General features: G+C 42.7%; 1 protein-coding gene across 3 annotated transcripts in view; it reads right to left on the reverse strand.

Annotated features, from left to right (window-relative positions):
- CASR (calcium sensing receptor) overlaps window positions 1-9,621 on the reverse strand; it is a 79,979-nt gene extending 70,358 nt beyond the window's left edge. The window contains exons 1-2 of one of the 3 annotated variants that reach the window (XM_027581842.1): window positions 9,180-9,206; window positions 8,846-8,903 (exon numbers count right to left, since the gene is read on the reverse strand). The gene's annotated coding sequence lies outside the window, so the exon portion shown is untranslated. Of the gene's footprint in view, window positions 1-8,834; window positions 8,914-9,179; window positions 9,207-9,528 lie in introns of those variants that run through there. The other 2 variants (XM_027581840.1, XM_027581843.1) reach the window with 2 other exon arrangements.
- Between the last annotated feature and the right edge of the window lie 1,666 nt (window positions 9,622-11,287).

Raw genomic sequence — 11,287 nt, forward strand, 5'->3', positions numbered from 1 at the left:
GGTCAAGAGATTGGCTCAAAGTAGATACACCTGATTCCAGTTAGCTTTGACCTCAAAGTTAATCTTTTCACAAGTCCATGAAGGTTATTAATTTATAAAGAACTTTAGAGATCCTGTATGGAAAGTAAAACTATGGAAAAAGGTTAAGATAGATGATAGTCACAGAATATGGGTACAGTAAGTGGGATTAGGTTATGTCAGCGCAACTATGTGTTGTTGGTAATAAAGTTATAAAAAAACCTTTAGCCCCAAAGGTTTTTAGGGCTTTGAGGATTTTGGGATTGTAAATGATACTGATTCATTTAAGCCACGAAACAAGCCTATGTGGTAGGTACTCTTGTCATCCCCTTTGTGTAGATGAGAAAAGCAAGGCACAGAGAAGTTTCCAAGGTTACATGCTAATACGAGGCAGAGCCGGGATTTGAACCCAGGTGGTGAGACTCCAGAATCCATGCTTTTAGCTGCTAGACTGTGCTGCTTCCCCCACCCCACCCCTGCCCACCATAACTGGTATAACCACGCCCTTACTATTGGACATATAGGTTGTCTCCAGCATTTCACTTTCATAAATAAACACTGTGGAGGACCTCTTCAGGTATAAGACTCTAACCATACTCCTGATAATTTCTTTAGGACAGAATCCCAGAACCTGAAATCCTTGGTCAAGGGCCACAAACAATTTTAAGGCAATTGTTTTCCAGATAATGTGTTATGAGGGTAGCCATTTCATCCCACCCCACCTATATTATCTTTAAAGTCTTAGTATTCTTTTATTTCTTTTTTATTAACAAATAATGTATTATTTGTTTCAAAGGTACAGGTCTGATTCATCAGTCTTACACAATTCACAGCGCTCACCCTAGCACATACCCTCCCCAATGTCCATCACCCAGCCACCCCATCCCTCCTAACCCCCTCCACTCCAGCAACCCTCAGTTTGTTTCCTGAGATTAAGAGTCTCTTATGGTTTGTCTCCCTCTCTGGTTTCGTCTTGTTTCATTTTTCCCTCCCTTCCCCCATGATCCTCTGCGTTTTGTCTCAAATTCCACATATCAGTGAGATCATATAATTGTCTTTCTCTGATTGTAAAGTCTTAGTATTCTTAATAAACAAACTAGTATATCATTTTAAAAAATTCTTATTTCTTTTATTCATGTAAAGTTAAAATATTTGTATATGTTTAGCAATCACATGCTTTTCTTTATTTGAAAACTGTTAAGTCCTTGGCCCACTTTTTTGAAACCACAGTTTTAATGTTCTTCGTAATAAATTCCATGTGCTCTTTAGATACTGAAGCTTTTAACATTTTGGCATATTTGGTATGATTTGTTTTAGTTTTTTTTCCTTTTAATTTAGTTATGACTTTTATATATAGTATTTTAAATGTTTATGTATAAAATCTATTAATATTTTCCTTCATGATTCTCTGCTGCTTTCATACTTAAAAAGAATTTCCTCATTCCCATAAACAATCCTCTGCTTTCCTCCCCACACCCCCATAAGGAAACTTTCCAAACTTCAAGTTTAGCTTGAAGTTACAATTTGAGGGAGTATATTTATAGTAAGAAGTTCATTTCTTCAGAAAGCTAAAAGAGCTATGTGTGTTCCCTTTTGCTGTTAGATATCCGTTGAGTTCCATGAAACCTGCATACGATCAAGAGACAGCCAGATAGTGGGAAGAGTCGAGGGCTAGAAATAAATGCACTCAGGAGCATTAATCCACTGTGTCATCTATGGTCATGTTTTCTCTGGCAAGTCATTCCACGTTGCAGTGCCCTGGTTTTCTCATTTGTAGGATGGAGACGATGATACCTGTCCTGTTCATCTCCCTTTTTACCTCCTGAGATGTTCTGAGGATCATATGAGTTAATCACCACTGAGTGCTATAGCAGTCTACATCTTAGATTTGTTCCTTCATTCAGCTCCTCTAATGTACTAGGCACCGAGCTGGACTCTGGGGTTTCTACACTGAATAAGACCTGCTGTCTGTGCTGGATGAGGTTAAACAAGGTGTATTAGATCTTTTAAGTCTTTTAACAACCAACGAGTGGGCAAAATGAGGTGGGTGAAATGGGTGAAGGACGTCAGAAGGTACAAACTTCCAGTTATAAAATAAGTCACGGGGATGTAATGAACAGCATAGGTGACTGCATTGCATATTTGAAAGTTGCTAAGAGAGTAGATCTTAGTTCTCATCACAAGAAAAAAATTGTTTATGGTGATGGATGTTAACTAGACTTATTGTGGTGATCATTTTGCAATATATACAAATATAAGATCATTATGTTGTATACCTGAAACTAATATAATGTATGTCAATTATAACTCAATTAAAAAAAACCCAGTGAAGTAGGTGATATTAATAATTCCAGTTTATAGATAAGGAAACTGGAGCACAGAGAGGTTAAGTAACTCACCCAAGGTCTCACAACTAGAAAGCTGTAGAACTGGGACACAGGCCCAGGCAGTGTAACTCCAAAGTCCAGACTTTTAACCATGAGGCTGTGCTGCCTCTCAAAAGGTGAGGGTGATAATTAGATAACTGCAGAGTGAAACTTTATTTGGAATATTTTCATTTTTAAGAATACAGGAAGAGAAGGCCATATGGCCTCCTCACTAGCTTTATCTCTTGATCTCTCCATTGACAAACAGAGCAAAAGGGCTCCCTTGGACAGGGGTTTGGGGTGTAGGGAGGAGCAGACTAGAATCTTGACCTGAGGGAGCTCATGAGCTGATGGACTGGGGGTCTGAAGCTGTGGTAGAGAACCTTGGTCTGATGGTTGCGCTCTCACTGGCTCTCTCTGATCAGCTGCCACGTCCCTTCCTCTCCCTTCCCACCCTCTTCCACAAGGGCTACCAGACTGGAGATCTGGGTATCAAGACTGGTCTATCTGAGTTTGTACTGCTAACTGAATGCCTGACATGCAGTTGGAGCTCAACCAATGCCTGTTGAACTAAACTAAAGGCTTATGTCAAATTACAGAATATTTAGAAGGACTAAATGGAGGATATGGTAATTTTTTCAACCATCAGCTTCTATTAAGAGGAGAAAAACAACTTTTTCCTAAGGACAGACAGCTCACAATTATTGTTGGGGGGTGGGGGAAACAGTAACAGTATCTTTGAGCCTGCTTCTTTCTTTGTACATGAAAAACAAAAAAATAAACAAGAAACATGCTTGTTAGGAACTCCACCAACAAAAAACATGGGAGAAAGAAGTCAAATCACTTCATTTTCTTACTGTTAGTAATTTTGCTTGTATGTATATGAAAGACTTGTTGAAAGAATAGCTAAAATTAGTTTTCTCCCTGCAGGTATCATATTACCTTTGCCCCCATCATACTGATAAGCATTCCCCTAGGGTGGAGGAAAGGAGGGTTCCACCCCAGTTCCTAGGGAAAAAATCAATTATAGATGAGAAACACATAAAAGCCAATTAATTCAGGTTACTTAACCTATGAAATCTTCATTCTTCCTGCTTTATCAGTGTAAGGAAAGATCTCAGACAGGAACTGAGTCAAAGGATGTGGACCAGTTAAGCAGCTACCATATGCCAGGCATTGTGTTAAGCACTTTCCACATATAGTTCATTTAAACCTCACAACCACACTTTGAAGGAGACATTACCTCTGTTTTACAGATATCCAAAGGAATATCCACCAGTAAAAACTGAGGCTCAGAGAGGTGAGATGTGTTGCCCAAAGTCACAGAGATGGACGATCCACTTTTATCCAAACTCTAGACTGTCTAGGGCAGAGGCAGACCTTATTTTTCCTCATTTTACTTGCCCACCTCACTCATTGGCCCTGCCTAATTATAATGTCTGTTCATTTCTGTGGCTTCAAGTAATTATACAGTTGTTCAGGCAAGTGAATTCAACATTCAGTCAGCATTTCCTAGGATCCACGTTTGGGGGAAACAGGCACAAAGTTCCCAACCACTGTTCAGCAAACGTTACCACACACATCTGGATTATTTTCCATCTTATGAACGGATGATGTGGTTACCAAGACTACATTGCATTATAAAATAGGAACCACCTAAATCCTCTGATTCTCAATAGCTTTAATAGAGGCACCTTAACCTGTGCATACTGAATTGTGAGAGGGCATTTGAGAAAAAAGGAGAAAAAATTCAATCAGGTTAGTGTCAGGCAAGAGTAAAAACAAAACTACCAGGCATGAGTGAGTGTTGTATGTGCCACTTATGACAATGGCAAATGGATGAAATCTAATGTTCACTCACCTTGAACTAAAAGCCTCCAGAGATGAGAGAGACAGAGAGAGAGATAATGGCTTTTATTTGTTATGGATCAACTAAGCCTTCCTGATACTATTTTATGTTGTAACACAGAAGTTGTCAAGGAGTCTTCTCAATTACAAAGACAGCTTTTTTTTTTTTGGTTCCAATCATTAAGTCCTCTGCACAGAAGCACTTCCTAGATACCTGATCCCTAGTCCTGGTTGATACCTGGTTTCCTTTTGTTATCCTAAAACCATTTAGATGACAGAACCAAAAAATGACAGACCAGAATCCCACTCCCCACAAGTAATTAGTAATTGAGTTTTGTGGAGTTTACCTTGCAGACATCTCAAGCTTTGGTTCCTTCTCTCCATGGCCACTGCCATGGCCACCACGGTTCAGACTATCATCATCATCATCTGAATGGGTATAATTTCTCTAAGTGGTTTCTCTGTTCCAAACTTGCCCCCTTTTAACTCAGCATCCTTATGCAGCCAGAATGATTATGGTCTAAATAAAAATGCTCATTAAGTCACTTCTCTACTTAAAACCCTACAGTGGCTTCCTTTGCATTAGGATAAATAATGAAAAAAAAAGCGCCAATAATAACTAGATGCATAATCTGTGCTGGGTACTACATGACCTATCCTCAGTTCTTGCAGGAACCCAATAAGGGAGGTACAATCTTCATTACCATTACTTATTGAGGTCAAGTTACTTAACCAAGGCCCCACAGCTAGAAAGTGGCAGAGCCGTGACTCAAACTTGGATCTATATGTCTTCACAGTGCATATTTTAAAACCACCAACTACTGTGTGATGGCATGCAGGTTCTCTGTGACCTGGCCTGCTCACCACTCCAGCCTCATCTCTTCATGAGCTCCTTTTTGCTACTTATGCTTCAGCTCTTTGAGCCACGTGCATGTCCTGGACCTTGACATGCTGTTTCACACTTCTGTTTTTGCACACAAATCCCTTCTTCTATAATGCCCTCTTCCCTTTGTTTATCTTGTGGAATGTCTCTCGTCTTTTAAGATTCATCTCAAGTGTTAACTCATCCATGAACCTTCCCTCAATCCCTCCTCTCCTTGGTGGAACTGACGCCTCCGCTCCCTGTGTATCACTGTCCCCTAATTATGCTTTCATTATGGCAACCACAATGCTTTCCCATCCTTACATGAATAAGTATGAGTCCCCTGTCTTAGACTTCTATGAATTCCTTAAACACTGGGACCATGTCTTACTAATCCATTTTATCCACAGTATCTAGCACAGTGCTGGCCATATAGAAGGTTTACTGCAAATATTGTTGAATAAATGAAAATATTTGTGTGCATGTGAAGTAGGTTGCTTGGTCAGAGCACCCCATGCCAATATATTGTGAGATTTATATTGCTTTTACTTAGAGCATCAATGCAATTAGTAATTTTTTTTCTTAACTAAAGGACTGAATATGAAACTCTGAAGAGGTACATGCAGCTTTAGAGTAACTAAACATTTTGACATCCTACCAATTAGAGCAGTGGATGAGTAGAGAGAAGATATTGTAGTCTACCTGCCACACTTCTTTTCACCTGGGAAAGTACTGGGAAAGTGATAACAATGAGTTGTCACTGTACAAACCAAATTTGGTATGACAGTTGCATATATATATCTACCTTAGCAATGAGAATATGGATGATTCACATTTGAACCACAATGCACATATTTTATTATGCACAGTAAAAGAAACTGATAAGAATGAAATTAAACATTTAATTTAAAAGTAAGAATAACAGCAATGGAAAACCATGACCACCTCAAGACAGCACAGATGATGCTGTGATAGCAAGGAATCCTTTCCCCAAATTCCAGAAATGCCAATTCTACGTGTATACACATGCCGTATGGCAAACACTACGTGGCAGCCAGACTTCTTGATTACTAGCAGCCAAATGCAATTTCTAGCCAATACATTCTGCTCCTATCTCAAAACCATATATATCTTCAATATTTCCACCTACTCTTGAATCTCAGCTCAAGGGAAACCTCCTTGAGAAAGGCTTCCTTGGTCTTTCAGTACAGTCTGTATACACCCTCAAAGAACTTGATTTCTTTCCTTTAGGGAACTTATTTTAGTTTGTAATTACATATTCAGTACTTTGTTATTTTACTAACAGTTGCTTCTCTAAAGCATCTATAAGCTCCAGGAGATCAGAGATCTTGCCTGGTTTTATTCACTATTTTTCTTCCAGTGACTGACACATAGCCAGGCACTCTATAAACATTATGAATGAATGAATGAATGAATGAATGGATCATTGCCATGTCTTAAAAATTATACCTGATTCCTTATGAGACTCAAGCTGGTACTCAATTCATTCCTCCTCATTATTTCCCTACCCTACCACAAGGATCAGTCCTTATTTTCAAATCTACTCCCCTACTAACCTCCATTCAAAAAGGCTTCTTACAAGTGGGGGCTTCTAACCAACCTGAACTTTCTGACATGTGTGGGATCCAGGTCTAGGTCATGCAACATGAAAAAAATAAACAAAATGAAGTGTAGTGACTTAGAGTACTTATTAGGTTATTTTATTAATTAATTAATTAATTAATTTATTTTTAAAGATTTATTTATTTCAGAGAGAGAGCAGGAGGGAGGGGGAGAGGGAAAGGGAGAGAGAGTCTTAAGCAGACTCTGCACCGAGCACAGAGCCCTACTAGGGGCTCCATCCCATGACCCTGAGATCTCGGCCTGAGCTAAAACGAAGAGTTGACTGCTTAACCAACTGTACCACCCAGGTGCCCCCTATTAGGTTATTTTAAACACTCTACATAACTCCTAAAAAACCTATTAGTTCCTTAAAAATAATTTAAACTACTTCTATTTTATCATATAGATAAAAATGGGTTTATTTGCTGATTTTCTTTCCATTTCTCAATATATTTTGGCCTTGCGTAGTAAAAGCCTTGGAACAGAGTTGCTTGTGCTAATTGTTAGAAAGAAGTTAAGCCACACGTGTGGTCTTATAGCAAAATTATCTGGAGATTATTCCTAAATGACAGGGCCCTGTGCTTCAGGATTCTTCTCCACTCAAGAACCTGGCCTGCTCCTCCCTTCTTACTTCTGTGTTCCTCTCTAACTCTCTAACCCTTCTTCTACGTCTCTCCCCACCACCTCCCCACCTCCGTTGTCTGCCACAAAGCTATGTCCCTGAACCCCTTCACAAGTATAAATCATCCATCTTTTGAGGTTCTTCCAGAGGAAGAATCCTATGCCCGCCACTCTGCTGGGCCTGGGTGGAGAAGGAAGAGGCAATGCAAAGCTGTGATCGGCAAAGTTCTGCTTTCAAGAATAGGAACCCGTGAGGTGTTAATTCCTGGAAATCAAGCGCATTTTAGGAAATACCCTTCATTAATTCCCCTCAGTACCAGACTCTACTTAAATCACACTTGGAAAGTCTAGTTTAAGGGAAAGAACATAGTATAGCATTCATCATGGACTCCTCCCTAATGCTGGGAGAGTTAAGGAAAGTAAATGAAGTATCCTCTCAGTAGTGGGCTCCCTACCCCAACGGCCACCCCAGTGGAAGACTTTGAAGACAGCAGGGGCGGTGCCAGTGGGCAACGCTGGAGATTATGGGATGTGGGCAGTGGCAGTGATGTCATTTTCTTCTGGTACTTTCATTAGGCAGGAGGTGGGTTAAAGAATCAAAAGGAGGGGGGGCGCCTGGGTGGCTCAGCCAGTTAAGCGGCTGCCTTTGGCTCAGGTCATGATCCCAGGGTCCTGGGATCGAGCCCTGCATTGGGCTCCCTAACTCGATGGGAAGCCTGCTTCTCCCTCTGCCTGCCACTTCCCCTGCCTGTGCTCTCTCTCTCTGTGTCAAATAAATAAATAAAATATATAAAAAAAAGAATCAAAAGGAGGGGACAGAGCAAGAGTAAGAAAGGACATGTGTGTAAAAAAAAGAGCTATAAACTAGAAGATAAACTTTTGCATTATTTGATTTTAAAACCATGTGCATGTGTTATCTGTTAAAATTATAATTTTAAAATAATCTAAAAAATAAAAAGACCCCACCTGCCTGCCACCTTTTTTTTTTCTCCCCAAGGAATGTGGCAGCTGGTGATCAGATCTGACACCCTAATTTGGTGCCACGGATGCAGTGTCCTCAAGGCACCAGGAGGCTTGGGCCGAGGAGGATGGGTGCTAACCCTGTGGCCCTCCCTTTCCTTTGCGAACACACTAGAAAGCTGCCCGTTCCCTTGTTAACACGCGGGGAAAGGGAATTCTTTCTGACGGCGCCACAGACAGAAACAAGGCGCAGGCACAACACACTACGCACAGCCCGTGTCTCGGTACGCACTCCCGTTCATCCGAGAGGGCGACCCCCAGCAACTTCTGTGGGTAACTCAACAGTCCGGTCCTCACCTGGAAGTCTTTGGTCTTGTAACTTTGCCCTGACTACCCCCACGCCGCGCCCCCGATGCTCCCAAGGCTGAGCTGTTCCGGCGGGCGCCCTTCATTTGGCTCCTGAGCCCGTGCGGTCCCTGGACCCCGCCACTGCCCATCCTGCATTGGGGCGCTTTCCGCCCGCCCTCCTCGCGTACCTTGATCCTACCTGTCGCCCTGGCCCGGGCTCCCTCACCAGGGGCAGCGCCGGCCGGTTGGCTGTAGATCTACCAGAAGATGGGCTGGAAGTTGAGCTCAGGACGCCAGGTGGGCCCAGCTCCCGATGCCAAGGTCACGGTCTCGGAGAGGCACCAGCTGTTAGGGCCGGCCACAGCAGCCCCCGCCGACCAGCCGCCGCGGCTCCGGACTCGGAGCTCCGCCCCTCTCCCGCTCCCCGCCCGCCTGCCCCCTGGGGATCCCAGACTGCGGAGCCCAACTCCCTTCGGAGACCACTCTCCCGCTGCTCTGTAACCTCGCACTCCCGGCAGCCCCAGTACCCTCACCGTCTTCCCAGTCCAGATCCAGCTGCGCTAACTTCTCTGGAGCCCGGCGCCGAAGGGGCCCCTTCTCTCCCCCGCGGGCCACTCGTTGGGTCTGGTTCCCCGGGGACAGCGGGCCCCGCGCTCGGGTCCTCTCCTGTCCTCTCCGCACCAGGAATTCCCAGACCCCAGATCCTGCTCCTGCAGTCAGAGAGAACCCCTTCTCTCCTCCTTGGAAATGGGAAGAGGCTTTAGACGTTGGGGGCTTACGATTCCACCAACGTTCTCTGTGCCAAGAGTGGGAAACTTTTTTTTGGTAAAAGGCCAGAGAGTCATAGTAAAATAAATATAGATCCCATGCCCAAACTCTTACTCATTCTGCAAGACTCGGGTCAAGCGCTGCCTACGCGGCGAGACTTTCTCGGTGCCCGAAAACCAGCTCCCTCCTCTCTTCGGTCCACGCTCCTGCGCCAAAGGGCTCTCGGTCCTCCTCGACCAGACGCAGGCACCTGCCGCGTGTGGTTTCCTGTACCCAGCCGACCCTGCGCTCCTTGAGGACCGGGACCCATGCCTTGCTCATTCCAGTCCCCAGACCCTGGCATGGCGCCCGCCACCTATCAGGCGCTCGAATATTGTTTGAATAGGAAAAATTAGTTTCTTTTGTAGAAAACCAGTGTTTTTCTTTTTATCTTCAAACAACACGTACTCCTTTGGGTGGGCAGTTTGCTAGTATCTATAAAGAACCACAAAAATTATTATCTCTTTGATGCAGTAACTTCATTCTTGGGGAAATTTCCAAAACAAAATAATGTTCGTGTGCAGATGTTCGTTGCAAGATTATTATTTTTTTACATAAATTATTAGTAATAAACACAAAAAGCAAACAAAGCCAAACTGTCAACAATAGGAGATTGGTTAAATAAATTATGGGAGGATAACTTAATGAGATATTACACAATCCTTAAAATGAAAAACATCAAGGCAAGAGTGCCTCAAAATGTTTTTAGAACAAGAGGGAATATTTTTTTTTAAAGGAAAAAAAAAGGAAAATGTGAAGTAACATGATGAAGTGTTTGCAAAATAACATTAAGCCAAAAGAGTAAAGAGTTGCATAGTTACTAAGCTTAACTAGCAACTTCAAGTAAAAAACACAGATTTCTTCTCTGTAAAATGGGGATAACACCTTGAGGGATTCTTGGAATATTAAATGTAATTAAATATTTGGGGGAAATGTCTGATACATAGTGGTTACTCAGCAAAAAGTTTCCATTTTCTTTCTTCAAAGGAGCACAGACTCACATCTGGTCTCTCAAATACATCCTCATCATAGCCAAGTTCTGCCCATTGACTTACTTCCCCTCAAACGCAGCATAAGGGGGGTCGAACAAATGTTCAAGCACCAGGATAAAGTGAAGAGGACAATCTAGTTATTAAGAATAAATGCCAAGTCCTGCCTCAGGCCCAAATGCCCAGCAAAGCAAGTTCACAGTGGGGGATTTGGCTCAGTAGCAGTCCATACCCAAAATGTCTTAAAGTTTGTAGTTGGTTACAAGCACAACAGAGTCAGTGCCTAAAAGCTGAATTAATTCCGCCCCCAAACTGAATGACACTGCAGCCTTAGGCTGAATTAATACTTTTCAGTGATCAATTTACACCTGGGCATAATGTTCAAAAGTCTTTAAGAAAGTGTCACTCTGAAGAGCTATTATCACATTTTAAAGGTGAAGAAACCGAAACTTATGGCAGTTAGGAGGTGGCAGAAGCTGGGCGCCTGGGTGGCTCAGATGGTTAAGCGTCTGCCTTCGGCTCAGGTCATGATCCCAGGGTCCTGGGATCGAGTCCCGCATTGGGCTCCCTGCTCCTTGGGAGCCTGCTTCTCCCTCTGCTTCTCTCTCTCTCTCTCTCCCCCTGTCTCTCATGACTAAATAAATAAAATCTTTAAAAAAAAAAGGGGGGTGGCAGAAGCATGACCTGACATCTGATTAGTTTGACCACAGCCAAGGTGTTTGACCCCTTTGCCAGTGAGTCCCAGTGTGTACATCTCCCACTGGGGGTACAGTAGATGGTTTTGGGTGGTATACAGGTGATGACATTAAATAACAGTGGATCACATAGGGAAAAATGTTATGTCC

Source organism: Zalophus californianus, chromosome 1, assembly GCF_009762305.2.
Source record: "Zalophus californianus isolate mZalCal1 chromosome 1, mZalCal1.pri.v2, whole genome shotgun sequence".
Lineage (NCBI taxonomy): Eukaryota > Metazoa > Chordata > Mammalia > Carnivora > Otariidae > Zalophus > Zalophus californianus.